This window comes from Mustelus asterias, chromosome 14, assembly GCF_964213995.1.
Source record: "Mustelus asterias chromosome 14, sMusAst1.hap1.1, whole genome shotgun sequence".
NCBI classification, from domain to species: Eukaryota; Metazoa; Chordata; class Chondrichthyes; order Carcharhiniformes; family Triakidae; genus Mustelus; species Mustelus asterias.
In genome coordinates this window covers 102,414,133-102,429,400 of record NC_135814.1, presented here as the reverse complement: position 1 = coordinate 102,429,400, position 15,268 = coordinate 102,414,133, and positions in this window count along the sequence as shown.

The window sequence follows — 15,268 nt, the reverse complement described above, 5'->3', positions numbered from 1 at the left end:
CCACTATAGTGCACAGTGATGGTGCAGTTAGTAATTCCACTACAGTGCACAGTGATGGTGCAGTTTGTAATTCCACTATAGTGCACAGTGATGGTGCAGTTAGTAATTCCACTATAGTGCACAGTGATGGTGCAGTTAGTAATTCCACTAGAGTGCACAGTGATGGTGCAGTTCGTAATTCCACTATAGTGCACAGTGATGGTGCAGTTAGTAATTCCACTATAGTGCACAGTGATGGTGCAGTTCGTAATTCCACTATAGTGCACAGTGATGGTGCAGTTCGTAATTCCACTATAGTGCACAGTGATGCTGCAGTTAGTAATTCCACTATAGTGCACAGTGATGGTGCAGTTAGTAATTCCACTATAGTGCACAGTGATGGTGCAGTTAGTAATTCCACTATAGTGCACAGTGATGGTGCAGTTCGTAATTCCACTATAGTGCACAGTGATGGTGCAGTTAGTAATTCCACTATAGTGCACAGTGATGGTGCAGTTAGTAATTCCACTATAGTGCACAGTGATGGTGCAGTTCGTAATTCCACTATAGTGCACAGTGATGGTGCAGTTAGTAATTCCACTATAGTGCACAGTGATGGTGCAGTTCGTAATTCCACTATAGTGCACAGTGATGGTGCAGTTAGTAATTCCACTATAGTGCACAGTGATGGTGCAGTTCGTAATTCCACTATAGTGCACAGTGATGGTGCAGTTCGTAATTCCACTATAGTGCACAGTGATGGTGCAGTTCGTAATTCCACTATAGTGCACAGTGATGGTGCAGTTCGTAATTCCACTATAGTGCACAGTGATGATGCAGTTCGTAATTCCACTATAGTGCACAGTGATGGTGCAGTTAGTAATTCCACAATAGTGCACAGTGATGGTGCAGTTAGTAATTCCACTATAGTGCACAGTGATGGTGCAGTTCGTAATTCCACTATAGTGCACAGTGATGGTGCAGTTAGTAATTCCACTATAGTGCACAGTGATGGTGCAGTTAGTAATTCCACTATAGTGCACAGTGATGGTGCAGTTAGTAATTCCACTATAGTGCACAGTGATGGTGCAGTTCGTAATTCCACTATAGTGCACAGTGATGGTGCAGTTAGTAATTCCACTATAGTGCACAGTGATGGTGCAGTTAGTAATTCCACTATAGTGCACAGTGATGGTGCAGTTCGTAATTCCACTATAGTGCACAGTGATGGTGCAGTTAGTAATTCCACTATAGTGCACAGTGATGGTGCAGTTCGTAATTCCACTATAGTGCACAGTGATGGTGCAGTTAGTAATTCCACTATAGTGCACAGTGATGGTGCAGTTAGTAATTCCACTATAGTGCACAGTGATGGTGCAGTTAGTAATTCCATTATAGTGCACAGTGATGGTGGAGTTAATAATTCCACTATAGTGCACAGTGATGGTGCAGTTAGTAATTCCACTATAGTGCACAGTGATGGTGCAGTTAGTAATTCCATTATAGTGCACAGTGATGGTGGAGTTAATAATTCCACGATAGTGCACAGTGATGGTGCAATTAGTAATTCCACTATAGTGCACAGTGATGGTGCAGTTAGTAATTCCACTATAGTGCACAGTGATGGAGCAGTTAGTAATTCCACTATAGTGCACAGTGATGGAGCAGTTAGTAATTCCACTATAGTGCACAGTGATGGAGCAGTTAGTAATTCCACTATAGTGCACAGTGATGGTGCAGTTAGTAATTCCACTATAGTGCACAGTGATGGTGCAGTTAGTAATTCCACTATCGTGCACTGTGATGGTGCAGTTAGTTATTCCACTATAGTGCACAGTGATGGTGCAGTTAGTAATTCCACTACAGTGCACAGTGATGGTGCAGTTAGTAATTCCACTATAGTGCACAGTGATGGTGCAGTTCGTAATTCCACTATAGTGCACAGTGATGGAGCGGTTAGTAATTCCACTATGGTGCACAGTGATGGTGCAGTTTGTAATTCCACTATAGTGCACAGTGATGGTGCAGTTAGTAATTCCACTATAGTGCACAGTGATGATGCAGTTAGTAATTCCACTATAGTGCACAGTGATGGTGCAGTTAATAATTCCACTATAATGCACACTGTTGGTGCAGTTTGTAATTCCACTATAGTGCACAGTGATGGTGCAGTTAGTAATTCCACTATAATGCACTGTGCTGGTGCTATTAGTAATTCCACTATTGTGCACAGTAATGGTGCAGTTAGTAATTCCACTATTGTGCACAGTGATGGTGCAGTTAGTAATTCCACTATAGTGCACAGTGATGGGGCAGTTAGTAATTCCACTATTGTGCACAGTGATGGTGCAGTTCGTAATTCCACTGTCGTGCACAGTAATGGTGCTGTTAGTCATTCCACTATAGTGCACAGTGATGGTGCAGTTCGTAATTCCACTATAATGCACAGTGATGGTGCAGTTAGTAATTCCACTATTGTGCTCAGTGATGGTGCAGTTAGTAATTCCACTATTGTGCACAGTGATGGTGCAGTTAGTAATTCCACTATTGTGCACAGTGATGGTGCAGTTCATAATTCCACTGTCGTGCACAGTAATGGTGCTGTTAGTCATTCCACTATAGTGCACAGTGATGGTGCAGTTCGTAATTCCACTATAGTGCACAGTCATGGTGCAGTTAGTAATTCCACTATAGTGCACAGTGATGGTGCAGTTAGTAATTCCACTATAGTGCACAGTGATGGTGCAGTTTGTAATTCCACTATCGTGCACTGTGATGGTGCAGTTAGTTATTCCACTATAGTGCACAGTGATGGTGCAGTTAGTAATTCCACTACAGTGCACAGTGATGGTGCAGTTTGTAATTCCACTATAGTGCACAGTGATGGTGCAGTTAGTAATTCCACTATAGTGCACAGTGATGGTGCAGTTAGTAATTCCACTATAGTGCACAGTGATGGTGCAGTTCGTAATTCCACTATAGTGCACAGTGATGGTGCAGTTAGTAATTCCACTATAGTGCACAGTGATGGTGCAGTTTGTAATTCCACTATCGTGCACTGTGATGGTGCAGTTAGTTATTCCACTATAGTGCACAGTGATGGTGCAGTTAGTAATTCCACTACAGTGCTCAGTGATGGTGCAGTTTGTAATTCCACTATAGTGCACAGTGATGGTGCAGTTAGTAATTCCACTATAGTGCACAGTGATGGTGCAGTTAGTAATTCCACTAGAGTGCACAGTGATGGTGCAGTTCGTAATTCCACTATAGTGCACTGTGATGGTGCAGTTAGTAATTCCACTATAGTGCACAGTGATGGTGCAGTTAGTAATTCCACTATAGTGCACAGTGATGGTGCAGTTCGTAATTCCACTATAGTGCACAGTGATGCTGCAGTTAGTAATTCCACTATAGTGCACAGTGATGGTGCAGTTAGTAATTCCACTATAGTGCACAGTGATGGTGCAGTTAGTAATTCCACTATAGTGCACAGTGATGGTGCAGTTCGTAATTCCACTATAGTGCACAGTGATGGTGCAGTTAGTAATTCCACTATAGTGCACAGTGATGGTGCAGTTAGTAATTCCACTATAGTGCACAGTGATGGTGCAGTTCGTAATTCCACTATAGTGCACAGTGATGGTGCAGTTAGTAATTCCACTATAGTGCACAGTGATGGTGCAGTTCGTAATTCCACTATAGTGCACAGTGATGGTGCAGTTAGTAATTCCACTATAGTGCACAGTGATGGTGCAGTTCGTAATTCCACTATAGTGCACAGTGATGGTGCAGTTAGTAATTCCACTATAGTGCACAGTGATGGTGCAGTTCGTAATTCCACTATAGTGCACAGTGATGATGCAGTTCGTAATTCCACTATAGTGCACAGTGATGGTGCAGTTTGTAATTCCACAATAGTGCACAGTGATGGTGCAGTTAGTAATTCCACTATAGTGCACAGTGATGGTGCAGTTCGTAATTCCACTATAGTGCACAGTGATGGTGCAGTTAGTAATTCCACTATAGTGCACAGTGATGGTGCAGTTAGTAATTCCACTATAGTGCACAGTGATGGTGCAGTTCGTAATTCCACTATAGTGCACAGTGATGGTGCAGTTAGTAATTCCACTATAGTGCACAGTGATGGTGCAGTTCGTAATTCCACTATAGTGCACAGTGATGGTGCAGTTAGTAATTCCACTATAGTGCACAGTGATGGTGCAGTTAGTAATTCCATTATAGTGCACAGTGATGGTGGAGTTAATAATTCCACGATAGTGCACAGTGATGGTGCAATTAGTAATTCCACTATAGTGCACAGTGATGGTGCAGTTAGTAATTCCACTATAGTGCACAGTGATGGAGCAGTTAGTAATTCCACTATAGTGCACAGTGATGGAGCAGTTAGTAATTCCACTATAGTGCACAGTGATGGAGCAGTTAGTAATTCCACTATAGTGCACAGTGATGGAGCAGTTAGTAATTCCACTATAGTGCACAGTGATGGAGCAGTTAGTAATTCCACTATAGTGCACAGTGATGGTGCAGTTCGTAATTCCACTATAGTGCACAGTGATGGTGCAGTTAGTAATTCCACTATAGTGCACAGTGATGGTGCAGTTCGTAATTCCACTATAGTGCACAGTGATGGTGCAGTTAGTAATTCCACTATAGTGCACAGTGATGGTGGAGTTAATAATTCCACGATAGTGCACAGTGATGGTGCAATTAGTAATTCCACTATAGTGCACAGTGATGGTGCAGTTAGTAATTCCACTATAGTGCACAGTGATGGAGCAGTTAGTAATTCCACTATAGTGCACAGTGATGGAGCAGTTAGTAATTCCACTATAGTGCACAGTGATGGAGCAGTTAGTAATTCCACTATAGTGCACAGTGATGGTGCAGTTAGTAATTCCACTATAGTGCACAGTGATGGTGCAGTTAGTAATTCCACTATCGTGCACTGTGATGGTGCAGTTAGTTATTCCACTATAGTGCACAGTGATGGTGCAGTTAGTAATTCCACTACAGTGCACAGTGATGGTGCAGTTAGTAATTCCACTATAGTGCACAGTGATGGTGCAGTTCGTAATTCCACTATAGTGCACAGTGATGGAGCGGTTAGTAATTCCACTATGGTGCACAGTGATGGTGCAGTTTGTAATTCCACTATAGTGCACAGTGATGGTGCAGTTAGTAATTCCACTATAGTGCACAGTGATGATGCAGTTAGTAATTCCACTATAGTGCACAGTGATGGTGCAGTTAATAATTCCACTATAATGCACACTGTTGGTGCAGTTTGTAATTCCACTATAGTGCACAGTGATGGTGCAGTTAGTAATTCCACTATAATGCACTGTGCTGGTGCTATTAGTAATTCCACTATTGTGCACAGTAATGGTGCAGTTAGTAATTCCACTATTGTGCACAGTGATGGTGCAGTTAGTAATTCCACTATAGTGCACAGTGATGGGGCAGTTAGTAATTCCACTATTGTGCACAGTGATGGTGCAGTTCGTAATTCCACTGTCGTGCACAGTAATGGTGCTGTTAGTCATTCCACTATAGTGCACAGTGATGGTGCAGTTCGTAATTCCACTATAATGCACAGTGATGGTGCAGTTAGTAATTCCACTATTGTGCTCAGTGATGGTGCAGTTAGTAATTCCACTATTGTGCACAGTGATGGTGCAGTTAGTAATTCCACTATTGTGCACAGTGATGGTGCAGTTCATAATTCCACTGTCGTGCACAGTAATGGTGCTGTTAGTCATTCCACTATAGTGCACAGTGATGGTGCAGTTCGTAATTCCACTATAGTGCACAGTCATGGTGCAGTTAGTAATTCCACTATAGTGCACAGTGATGGTGCAGTTAGTAATTCCACTATAGTGCACAGTGATGGTGCAGTTTGTAATTCCACTATCGTGCACTGTGATGGTGCAGTTAGTTATTCCACTATAGTGCACAGTGATGGTGCAGTTAGTAATTCCACTACAGTGCACAGTGATGGTGCAGTTTGTAATTCCACTATAGTGCACAGTGATGGTGCAGTTAGTAATTCCACTATAGTGCACAGTGATGGTGCAGTTAGTAATTCCACTATAGTGCACAGTGATGGTGCAGTTCGTAATTCCACTATAGTGCACAGTGATGGTGCAGTTAGTAATTCCACTATAGTGCACAGTGATGGTGCAGTTTGTAATTCCACTATCGTGCACTGTGATGGTGCAGTTAGTTATTCCACTATAGTGCACAGTGATGGTGCAGTTAGTAATTCCACTACAGTGCACAGTGATGGTGCAGTTTGTAATTCCACTATAGTGCACAGTGATGGTGCAGTTAGTAATTCCACTATAGTGCACAGTGATGGTGCAGTTAGTAATTCCACTAGAGTGCACAGTGATGGTGCAGTTCGTAATTCCACTATAGTGCACAGTGATGGTGCAGTTAGTAATTCCACTATAGTGCACAGTGATGGTGCAGTTAGTAATTCCACTATAGTGCACAGTGATGGTGCAGTTCGTAATTCCACTATAGTGCACAGTGATGCTGCAGTTAGTAATTCCACTATAGTGCACAGTGATGGTGCAGTTAGTAATTCCACTATAGTGCACAGTGATGGTGCAGTTCGTAATTCCACTATAGTGCACAGTGATGGTGTAGTTAGTAATTCCACTATAGTGCACAGTGATGGTGCAGTTAGTAATTCCACTATAGTGCACAGTGATGGTGCAGTTAGTAATTCCACTATAGTGCACAGTGATGGTGCAGTTAGTAATTCCACTATAGTGCACAGTGATGGTGCAGTTCGTAATTCCACTACAGTGCACAGTGATGGTGCAGTTAGTAATTCCACTATAGTGCACAGTGATGGTGTAGTTAGTAATTCCACTATAGTGCACAGTGATGGTGCAGTTAGTAATTCCAGTATAGTGCACAGTGATGGTGCAGTTAGTAATTCCACTATAGTGCACAGTGATGGTGCAGTTAGTAATTCCACTATAGTGCACAGTGATGGTGCAGTCAGTAATTCCACTATAGTGCACAGTGATGGTGCAGTTAGTAATTCCACTATAGTGCACAGTGATGGTGCAGTTAGTAATTCCACTATAGTGCACAGTGATGGTGCAGTCAGTAATTCCACTATAGTGCACAGTGATGGTGCAGTTAGTAATTCCACTATAGTGCACAGTGATGGTGCAGTCAGTAATTCCACTATAGTGCACAGTGATGGTGCAGTTAGTAATTCCACTATAGTGCACAGTGATGATGCAGTTAGTAATTCCACTATAGTGCACAGTGATGGTGCAGTTAGTAATTCCACTATAGTGCACAGTGATGGTGCAGTTAGTAATTCCACTATAGGGCACAGTGATGGAGCGGTTATTATCCTCTGTCGTGCACAATATTGTGTTACCCACAGGTCGACACTCTCCAGGTTTAAGGAAACCCCTGAGGCCAATTCTTGCTGACCTCTTGTCCTTTACCTCATTTTAACCCCCTCCTTCCCAGACCCGACACTGAAGAATAATCACCTTCCTTCCCTGAACCTCATTATACCTGTGCTCAGAGTTTGGAGATACATATGTTGCTAGACACAGAAGTGTTGTGATTGTGTGAAGTGAATTTTAGTTTGTGGATTTTAGTTGGGTAGGCGATAGGACCCAGGGGATTGCCCAAGCCGGGACTGTGAGAGTTAATACTTTAGTGCCCTCCTCTGTGTGTGTGTGTGTGTCTCTTTCTCCAACACTTACTCTCCCAGAGTCAGCTGTGAAGCTGTTCTCACAGGCTGCACTGTGGGGAGTTTCGCTGCATTGTGTGTGCTTTAGCGCACTCCCAGCTACACCAGTCATGCCTGGCAGAAGGTGAGACCATCACTCGCTTTCTCCTGGGCTCTGCTGCTTTGGATCAGAGCCCGGGCATTCTCACACACCCTTCCTGCAAACTTATCTTGCTTGTGTCTTTCAAAGTCGGATTCAAAGTTCGCCTTTCTTTTTGTTTGTTTCGCTTTGCAGATTCCGCTTGTGGTGGGAAGCAGCGATTCTCATTGTCCTGACTCTCAGCGCTCCAGCAATAGCCCAATATGCAGGTACAATCTCCCGTGTGGGAGTGTGAGAGAGTGTATGTGTGTGAGTGAGAGAGTGAGTGTATGAGAGTGTGTGTATGTGTGAGAAATAGTGTGAGACTGTGTGAGAGTGTATATGAGAGTGTGAGAGATCGTGTGAGACTATTTGAGAGTGTGAGAGAGTATGTATGAGAAAGTGTGTGAAAGTGTGTGTCTGAGACTATGTGAGAGAGAGTGCATGTGAGAGTGAGAGGGAGCATGTGAGATTGTGTGAGAGATGTATGTGAGAGAGAGTTGAGAGTGTGTGAGAGTGTATGAGAAAGTGAGAGTGTGTGAGAGTGTGTGAGACGGGGGGGAGTGTATGACAGTGTCTATGTGTCTGTGTGAGAGTGTGTCTGTGTGAGAGTGTGTGTGTGTTAGTGAGAGAGTGTGTGTTAGTGAGAGAGTGTGTATGACAGTGTGTGTGTCTGTGTGTGAGAGAGAGAGTGTGTGTGTGTGTTGGTGAGAGAGTATGTGTGTGAATGTGAGGGAGTGTGTTTGTGAGTGTGTGTGAGAGAGAGTGTGTGTGTGTTGGTGAGAGAGTATGTGTGTGAATGTGAGGGAGTGTGTTTGTGAGTGTGTGTGAGAGAGAGTGTGTGTGTGTTGGTGAGAGAGTATGTGTGTGAATGTGAGGGAGTGTGTTTGTGAGTGTGTGTGAGAGAGAGTGTGTGTAAGAGTGTGAGTGAGGGAATGTATGTGAGAGTCTGTGTGTGAGAGAGAGAGAAGTATTTAACCGGCCTGCCTCAAATGATTGTATTTGCATAAAAGCTTCCGAGTTACTGCCTTGCTGTTGTTGCTGTGCAGGTTCAGAGAGGGGAGTGTTTGAGTCTCAGCTTAGTTTGATGTGGGGGTGGGTGAGGGGGGGAATGTGTGTTTTTTTTGCTCGGTGTTGGGTGGGGGCGGATTGGAAATGTATGTTTGCTGACAGAAAGCTGAGTAATCTGGAGGTTCTTGCACAGTTTGTGTTGGTTGCTGGGGAGGGGTGAGTGGGGGGTTGGGGGGGTGGGGGGGGGGGGGTGGTGGGGGAGGACGGAGTGAGTCTCCACATGTCCTGGTTATCTTTAGCTGCAGGACTTCCTCGCTGTGTGGTTTGAAGGTTCCCTGCAGCAGATAAGGGGAGAAATGTAACTCAGTCTCTCTAGAAATAACGGGGAAATCTGTGAGAGAATGCTTTGCTTCAAAGACCTTGGTGCAACTTTTTAATCAGTTGTGTGTTGTTTTTTTGTATTTCAAATTTCCCATGTGTCTCTCAGTTGATATTGTTTTAACATTGAAGTTAAAGTTCAGTCCAGCTGCTCTGTGTTGCTGTTAATACTCCAGTACCAGCCTCTCGTTTACCTGACAAGCTTCCACTTACCCGTAACTCTCCGGTTATGCCCTCCGGTCCCACATCCTCACCACTCTCTGGGTAAAGAGCCTTCTCCTGAATTTCTTATATCTGTGACTCAGGGTGGCACGGTGGCACAGTGGTTAGCACTGCTGCCTCACAGCGCCAAGGACCCAGGTTCGATTCCCGGCTTGGGTCACTGTCTGTGTGGAGTTTGTACATTCTCCCCGTGTCTGCGTGGGTTTCCTCCGGGTGCTCCGGTTTCCTCCCACAGTCTGAAATATGTGCGGGTTAGGTTGATTGGCCGTGCTAAATTGACCCTTCATGTCGTGGGGGGGTTACCAAGGTGGTGTTACGGGGCCTGAGTGGGATTGTGGTCGGTGCAGACTTGATGGGCCGAATGGCCTCCTTCTGCACTGTAGGGATTCTATGATTCAGTCGCAGCCAGAATCCCCAGAAGGACAGCTTCAGGGATCGAAGCCTCCCTGAAGAGATCAAGCATGCCCTGGGACATGGGTGTCGCTGGCTGGGTCAACTTTTATTGCCCATCCCTAATTGCCCTTCAAACTGACTGGCATGCTAGGCCATTTCAGAGGGCAGTTAAGAGTCAACCACATTGCTGTGGCTCTGGAGTCACATGTCGACCAGACCGGGCAAGGACGGCAGATTTCCTTCCCTAAAGGACATTAGTGAACCAGATGGGTTTTTCCGACAATGGTTTCATGGTCATCAGTAGATTCTTAATTCCAGATATTTTTTATTGAATTGAAATTCCACCATCTGCCGTGGGGGGATTCGAACCCGGGTTCCCCAGAACATTAGCTGAGTTTCTGGATTAATACTCTAGCCATAATGCCACTAGGCCATCGCCTCCCCAAAATGAAGGAGGCTTAATTGAGAGAAAGTACTGAACACATCGAGAGTCTTCACATTGGGAGCATTGTGGGGGGTGGTGCAGGGGGGGAAGGGTCTCAAACAACTCAGTGACTGATCCAGCCGGCCCCTCCAGCACCAGCTGCTGCACCTGTGGCAGAGGCTGTCGGTTGCCTGTTGAACCTACAGAAGCAGATAAGATTCTTTGGGGGGGGTTTGGACAGGGGTAAAGGTTGGGGGGATGTTTCCACTCTTGGGAGAGTGTGGGACCGAAGGATAAGTGGGTCATTTAAGAGGGCAGCACGGTGGCACAGCGGTTAGCACTGCTGCCTCACAGCGCCCGGGACCTGGGTTCAATTCTCGGCTTGGGTCACTGTCTGTGTGGAGTCTGCACATTCTCCCCGTGTCTGCGTGGGTTTCCTCCGGGTGCTCCGGTTTCCTCCCACAGTCCGAAAGACGTGCGGTTTAGGTGGATTGACCATGCTAAATTGCCCCTTAGTGTCCGGGGGTTAATAGGGTAAATAAGTAGGTTTGTGGGGATAGGGCCAGGATGGGATTGTGGTCGGTGCAGACTCAATGGGCCGAATGACTCCTTCTGCACTGTCGGGATTCAGCGAAGAGGGATTGAGGAAGAACTTTTCCTCTTAAAGAGTGATGAATCTTTGGAATTCTTTACCCCAGGAAACTGTGGAATTTGAATCCTTGGACCATTTCCAAGGCTGAGATCGATAGGGTTTTAATCGATCGGCGGGGGATTAAGGGTTACGGAGATCAGACTGGAATGTAGGTTGGTGAGTGTTGGATCAGGCACGCTGTTATTAAATGGTGGAATGGGCTCGAAGGGCTGAATGGCCTCCTCCTGTTCCTATCTCTTATCAGCCATCTCAGGACCCTTTGAACCGGAGTGGGAGCCAATCAGCCTTGATCCTGAGGAAGTCACGAGCAAGAAAATTTATGACTCCTAGTTTTGAAAGACCCTTACCTGTGAGGACATCTCTAACACCCCCCCTATCAAGCCCATTCTTGGTTTTAAAGATCCCCGGGTCTCTCACACACACACACACACACACACCCCTCCCCCATCCCCATAGCTTTTTTCTAGAGTAAAGAGTCCCAGTCTATTCAATCCTTCTCGATAACTGTCACCTCTCAGTTCCGGTATCCGTGTAAATCTTCTCTGCAGCTTCCCCACTGCCTGTGTATACCCTTTCTGCGCCCTCTAACTCCTCTGAGCTACTGAACACTGAGCGGTGTTTGACTCACTGGGAAGATTGTTGCTGCTAACTGGCACAGTCTAATTTAGTAGTGGGTAACCAGGGGGAGGTGGTGAGTGCGGCCTGTCTGGGGTCTGAGTGCGGCCCCCACCAGACATTTTGTTGACCATTGCCCAGGTGCAGGGTTGCCACATTCCGCTGATTCCCGTCCATGTAGTTTTTTTCCTGCCGGTCTGACTGAAGCGATTTGCAGGTAAAGCGAGGGTGAGTGAGGTGAGGTGGGTGCTGATTGCTCACAACATTGACTGTGAGAGCCGTGCGCTCCCTCTGTGTCCAAAGCGTCAATATTGCTTTTGTCTTTACCATTTGAAGTTGATGACAGTTTTATTAATATATAAACAATTCAGCATTTTCTAGAACTGGTTATGAAATATTTGGCGTGTATTAAATGGATTTAATCTCATTCATGGGGTCACGGTGAGTGAACAAGCCCGATTTCAATCTTGTGATCCTCGGAGATGCAGGAGAACCACTCACGCTGTCCACTCACTAGCCTAGGTAGCCCATCACTGGTCGAATTTGTTACTGCTTTGGAAATCTCTCTCTGTTAAGTTTTATTTATTCGTGTCACAAGTAGGCTTACATTAACACTGCAATGAAGTTACTGTGAAAATCCCCTAGTCGCCACACTCCGGCGCCTGTTCGGGTACACTGAGGGAGAATTTAGCACGGCCAATGCATCTAACCAGCATGTTTTTTTCAGATTGTGGAAGGAAACTGTGAGACTGTGGGGCAGCACAGCGGCACAGTGGTTAGCGCTGTTGCCTCACAGCGCCAGGGACCCGGGTTTGATTCCCGGCTTGGGTCACTGTCTGTGCGGAGTCTGCACATTCTCCCCGTGTCTGCGTGGGTTTCCCCCGGGTGCTCCGGTTTCCTCCCACAGTCTGAAAGGGTTAGGTTGGATGCATTGACCCGAACAGGCACCAGACTGTGGCGACTAGGGGATTACTCGTGCAGCGCTGAGGGAGTGCAGCGCTGAGGGAGTGCAGCGCTGAGGGAGTGCAGCGCTGAGGGAGTGCAGCGCTGAGGGAGTGCAGCGCTGAGGGAGTGCAGCGCTGAGGGAGTGCAGCGCTGAGGGAGTGCAGCGCTGAGGGAGTGCAGCACTGAGGGAGTGCAGCGCTGAGGGAGTGCAGCGCTGAGGGAGTGCAGCACTGTCACTGTCACCGCTCTCTGTCAGATGAGCTGCTAAAAGGAGACCATTTCTTTTAGGAGGGTGTACGTTATCCCTTGGCACTATTCGAGGAAGATCTGGAACGTTCTCTCCAGAGTTGAGGCTAATATTCAACCCCCAACCTCCATCAGTAAAATGGATTATGTGGGGGTTAATCTCGTTGTTGTTTGTGCAGTCCTGCTGTGTGCATTTGTCCGCCATTTCCATCTCCATGACAACAGCATTTAACACTCAAAGTAGTCCATTGGTTGCAGAGTACTTGGGGATGTTCTGAAGAGCGGGAAGGTTGGAATGTTGGCTCTTTCTGATCCAGAGGAATAGTTTGCTAGGATGCTTCCTTAGGGTCTGCCGGTTGACTAGAGAGTGCTATTCACTGCGCAGAACCCCACTGGGTTCTAAATTCATTCACAGGATGTGGGCGTCGCTGGCTAGGCCAGCATTTATTGCCCATCCCTAATTGCCCCTTGAGAAGGTGATGGTGAGCTGCCTCCTTGAAACGTTGCCATCCATGAGGTGTAGGTACACCCACAGTGCTGTTAGGGAGGGAGTTCCAAGATTTTGACCCAGCGACAGTGAAGGAACGGCTGATAGATTTCCAAGTCAGGATGATTTTGATTTGATTTATTATTGTCCCAAGTATTAGTTTCTTGCGCGCTATACAGACAAAGCATACCATTCATAGAGAAGGAAAGGAGAGAGTACAGAATGTAGTGTTACAGTCATAGCTAGGGTGTAGAGAAAGATCAACTTAGTGCGAGGTAGGTCCATTCAAAAGTCTGATGGCAGCAGGAAAGAAGCTGTTCTTGAGTGGCTTGGAGGGGAACTTGCAGGTGGCGGTGCCCCCATGTATCTGGAAGGTGCTGTCTAAGGATCTTTGGTGAATTGCTGCAGTGCATCTTGTAGATGGTACACACTGCTGCTACTGAGTGTCGGTGGTGGAGGGAATGGATGTTCGTGGATGGGGTGCCAATCAAGCGGGGCTGCTTTGTCCTGGATGGTGTCAAACTTCTTGAGTGGTGTTGGAGCCGCACCCATCCAGGCAAGTGGGGAGTATCCCATCACACTCCTGACTTGTGCCTTGTAGATGGTGGACAGGCTTTAGGGAGGTTGTGGGGGGGAGTCAGAAGGCGAGTAATTGTGGGGTTAGGAGGAGGGTGGATGGATCTACCTGTTGCATTTCAGGATGGAGTAGACGGAGTTTGCCTCTGAGAAAGTCACAGCAGATGTGATCTCTGAGTGTGCCGGGGCTTAGAGTGCGCACGAACAGGAGTCAGGTTTGATTGTGGGATTTGATTTCTGAAGTTGAGCAGTCTGGGGTACAGCGCTGCGTGTCAGCACTGGGTTCCTCAGTGTGAGACTTTGAGGCTCCGATACAGGTTCCTGTGGTTATATCAGATTCACTGGGTAGTGAATTGACTGATGCATGGTTGTGGTTATCCTGTAGATTAGCTGGCCAATTAAAAAATAATAGCACACTGACAGACACACACACACACACGCACACACACTCACACACGCACATGCACACACACATGCACACACTCACACACACACATTCACACACACACACTCACACACACTCACACACACTGAGACACTCTCACACACGTTCACACACACACTCACGCACACACACACGCATTCACACACACACACACTCTCACACACTCACACACACTGAGACACTCTCACACACGTTCACACACACACTCACTCACACACACGCATTCACACACATTCACACACACACACACATTCACTCACACACACTCGCACACGCACACACACACATTCACACACACGTTCACACACACATTCACACACTCTCACACACTCTCGCACACACACACATATTCACACACACATTCACACACACACACACACACACACTCACACGCACATTCACACACACACACACATTCACACACACGCACACACACTCGCACACACGCACACACACTCGCACACACACTCCTTTCCACAAAGCTACCTGTACAACAACAACTTGCATTTAAAGTGCACCTTTGGAATAGTAATATACTTGATAAAGTTTAAATCATGCGAATCTTCCCTGTGGAAGCATTTGAGTGCATTGGGAAAGGGTTGCGTTGCTTCCCCTGACCTCTGGACCTCCCAAAGCAATCCCCAGCCAATGAAATAATCTGCAATGTCGTCCTTGTTGCGACTGAGGAAACACAGCAGCCAACTAGTGCACAGCAAGATCCCACAAGCTGCAATGTGACAGCTTGAGGATGAGGGGTAAACTTTTAGAACTGAGGTGAGGGGAAATGTCTTCACCCAGAGGGTGGGGAATGTGTGGAATTCACTCCCACAGAAAGTAGTTGAGGCCAAAATGTTGTGTGATTTCAAGAAGAAATTAGATACAGCTCTTGGGGCTAAAGGGATCAAAGGATATAAGGGGGAAATCAGAATATTGAATTTGATGATCAGCCATGATCAAGATGAATGGCGGGACAGGCTGGAAGGGCAGAATGGCCTCCTCCTGCTTCTAGTTTCTAATGACCAGAACA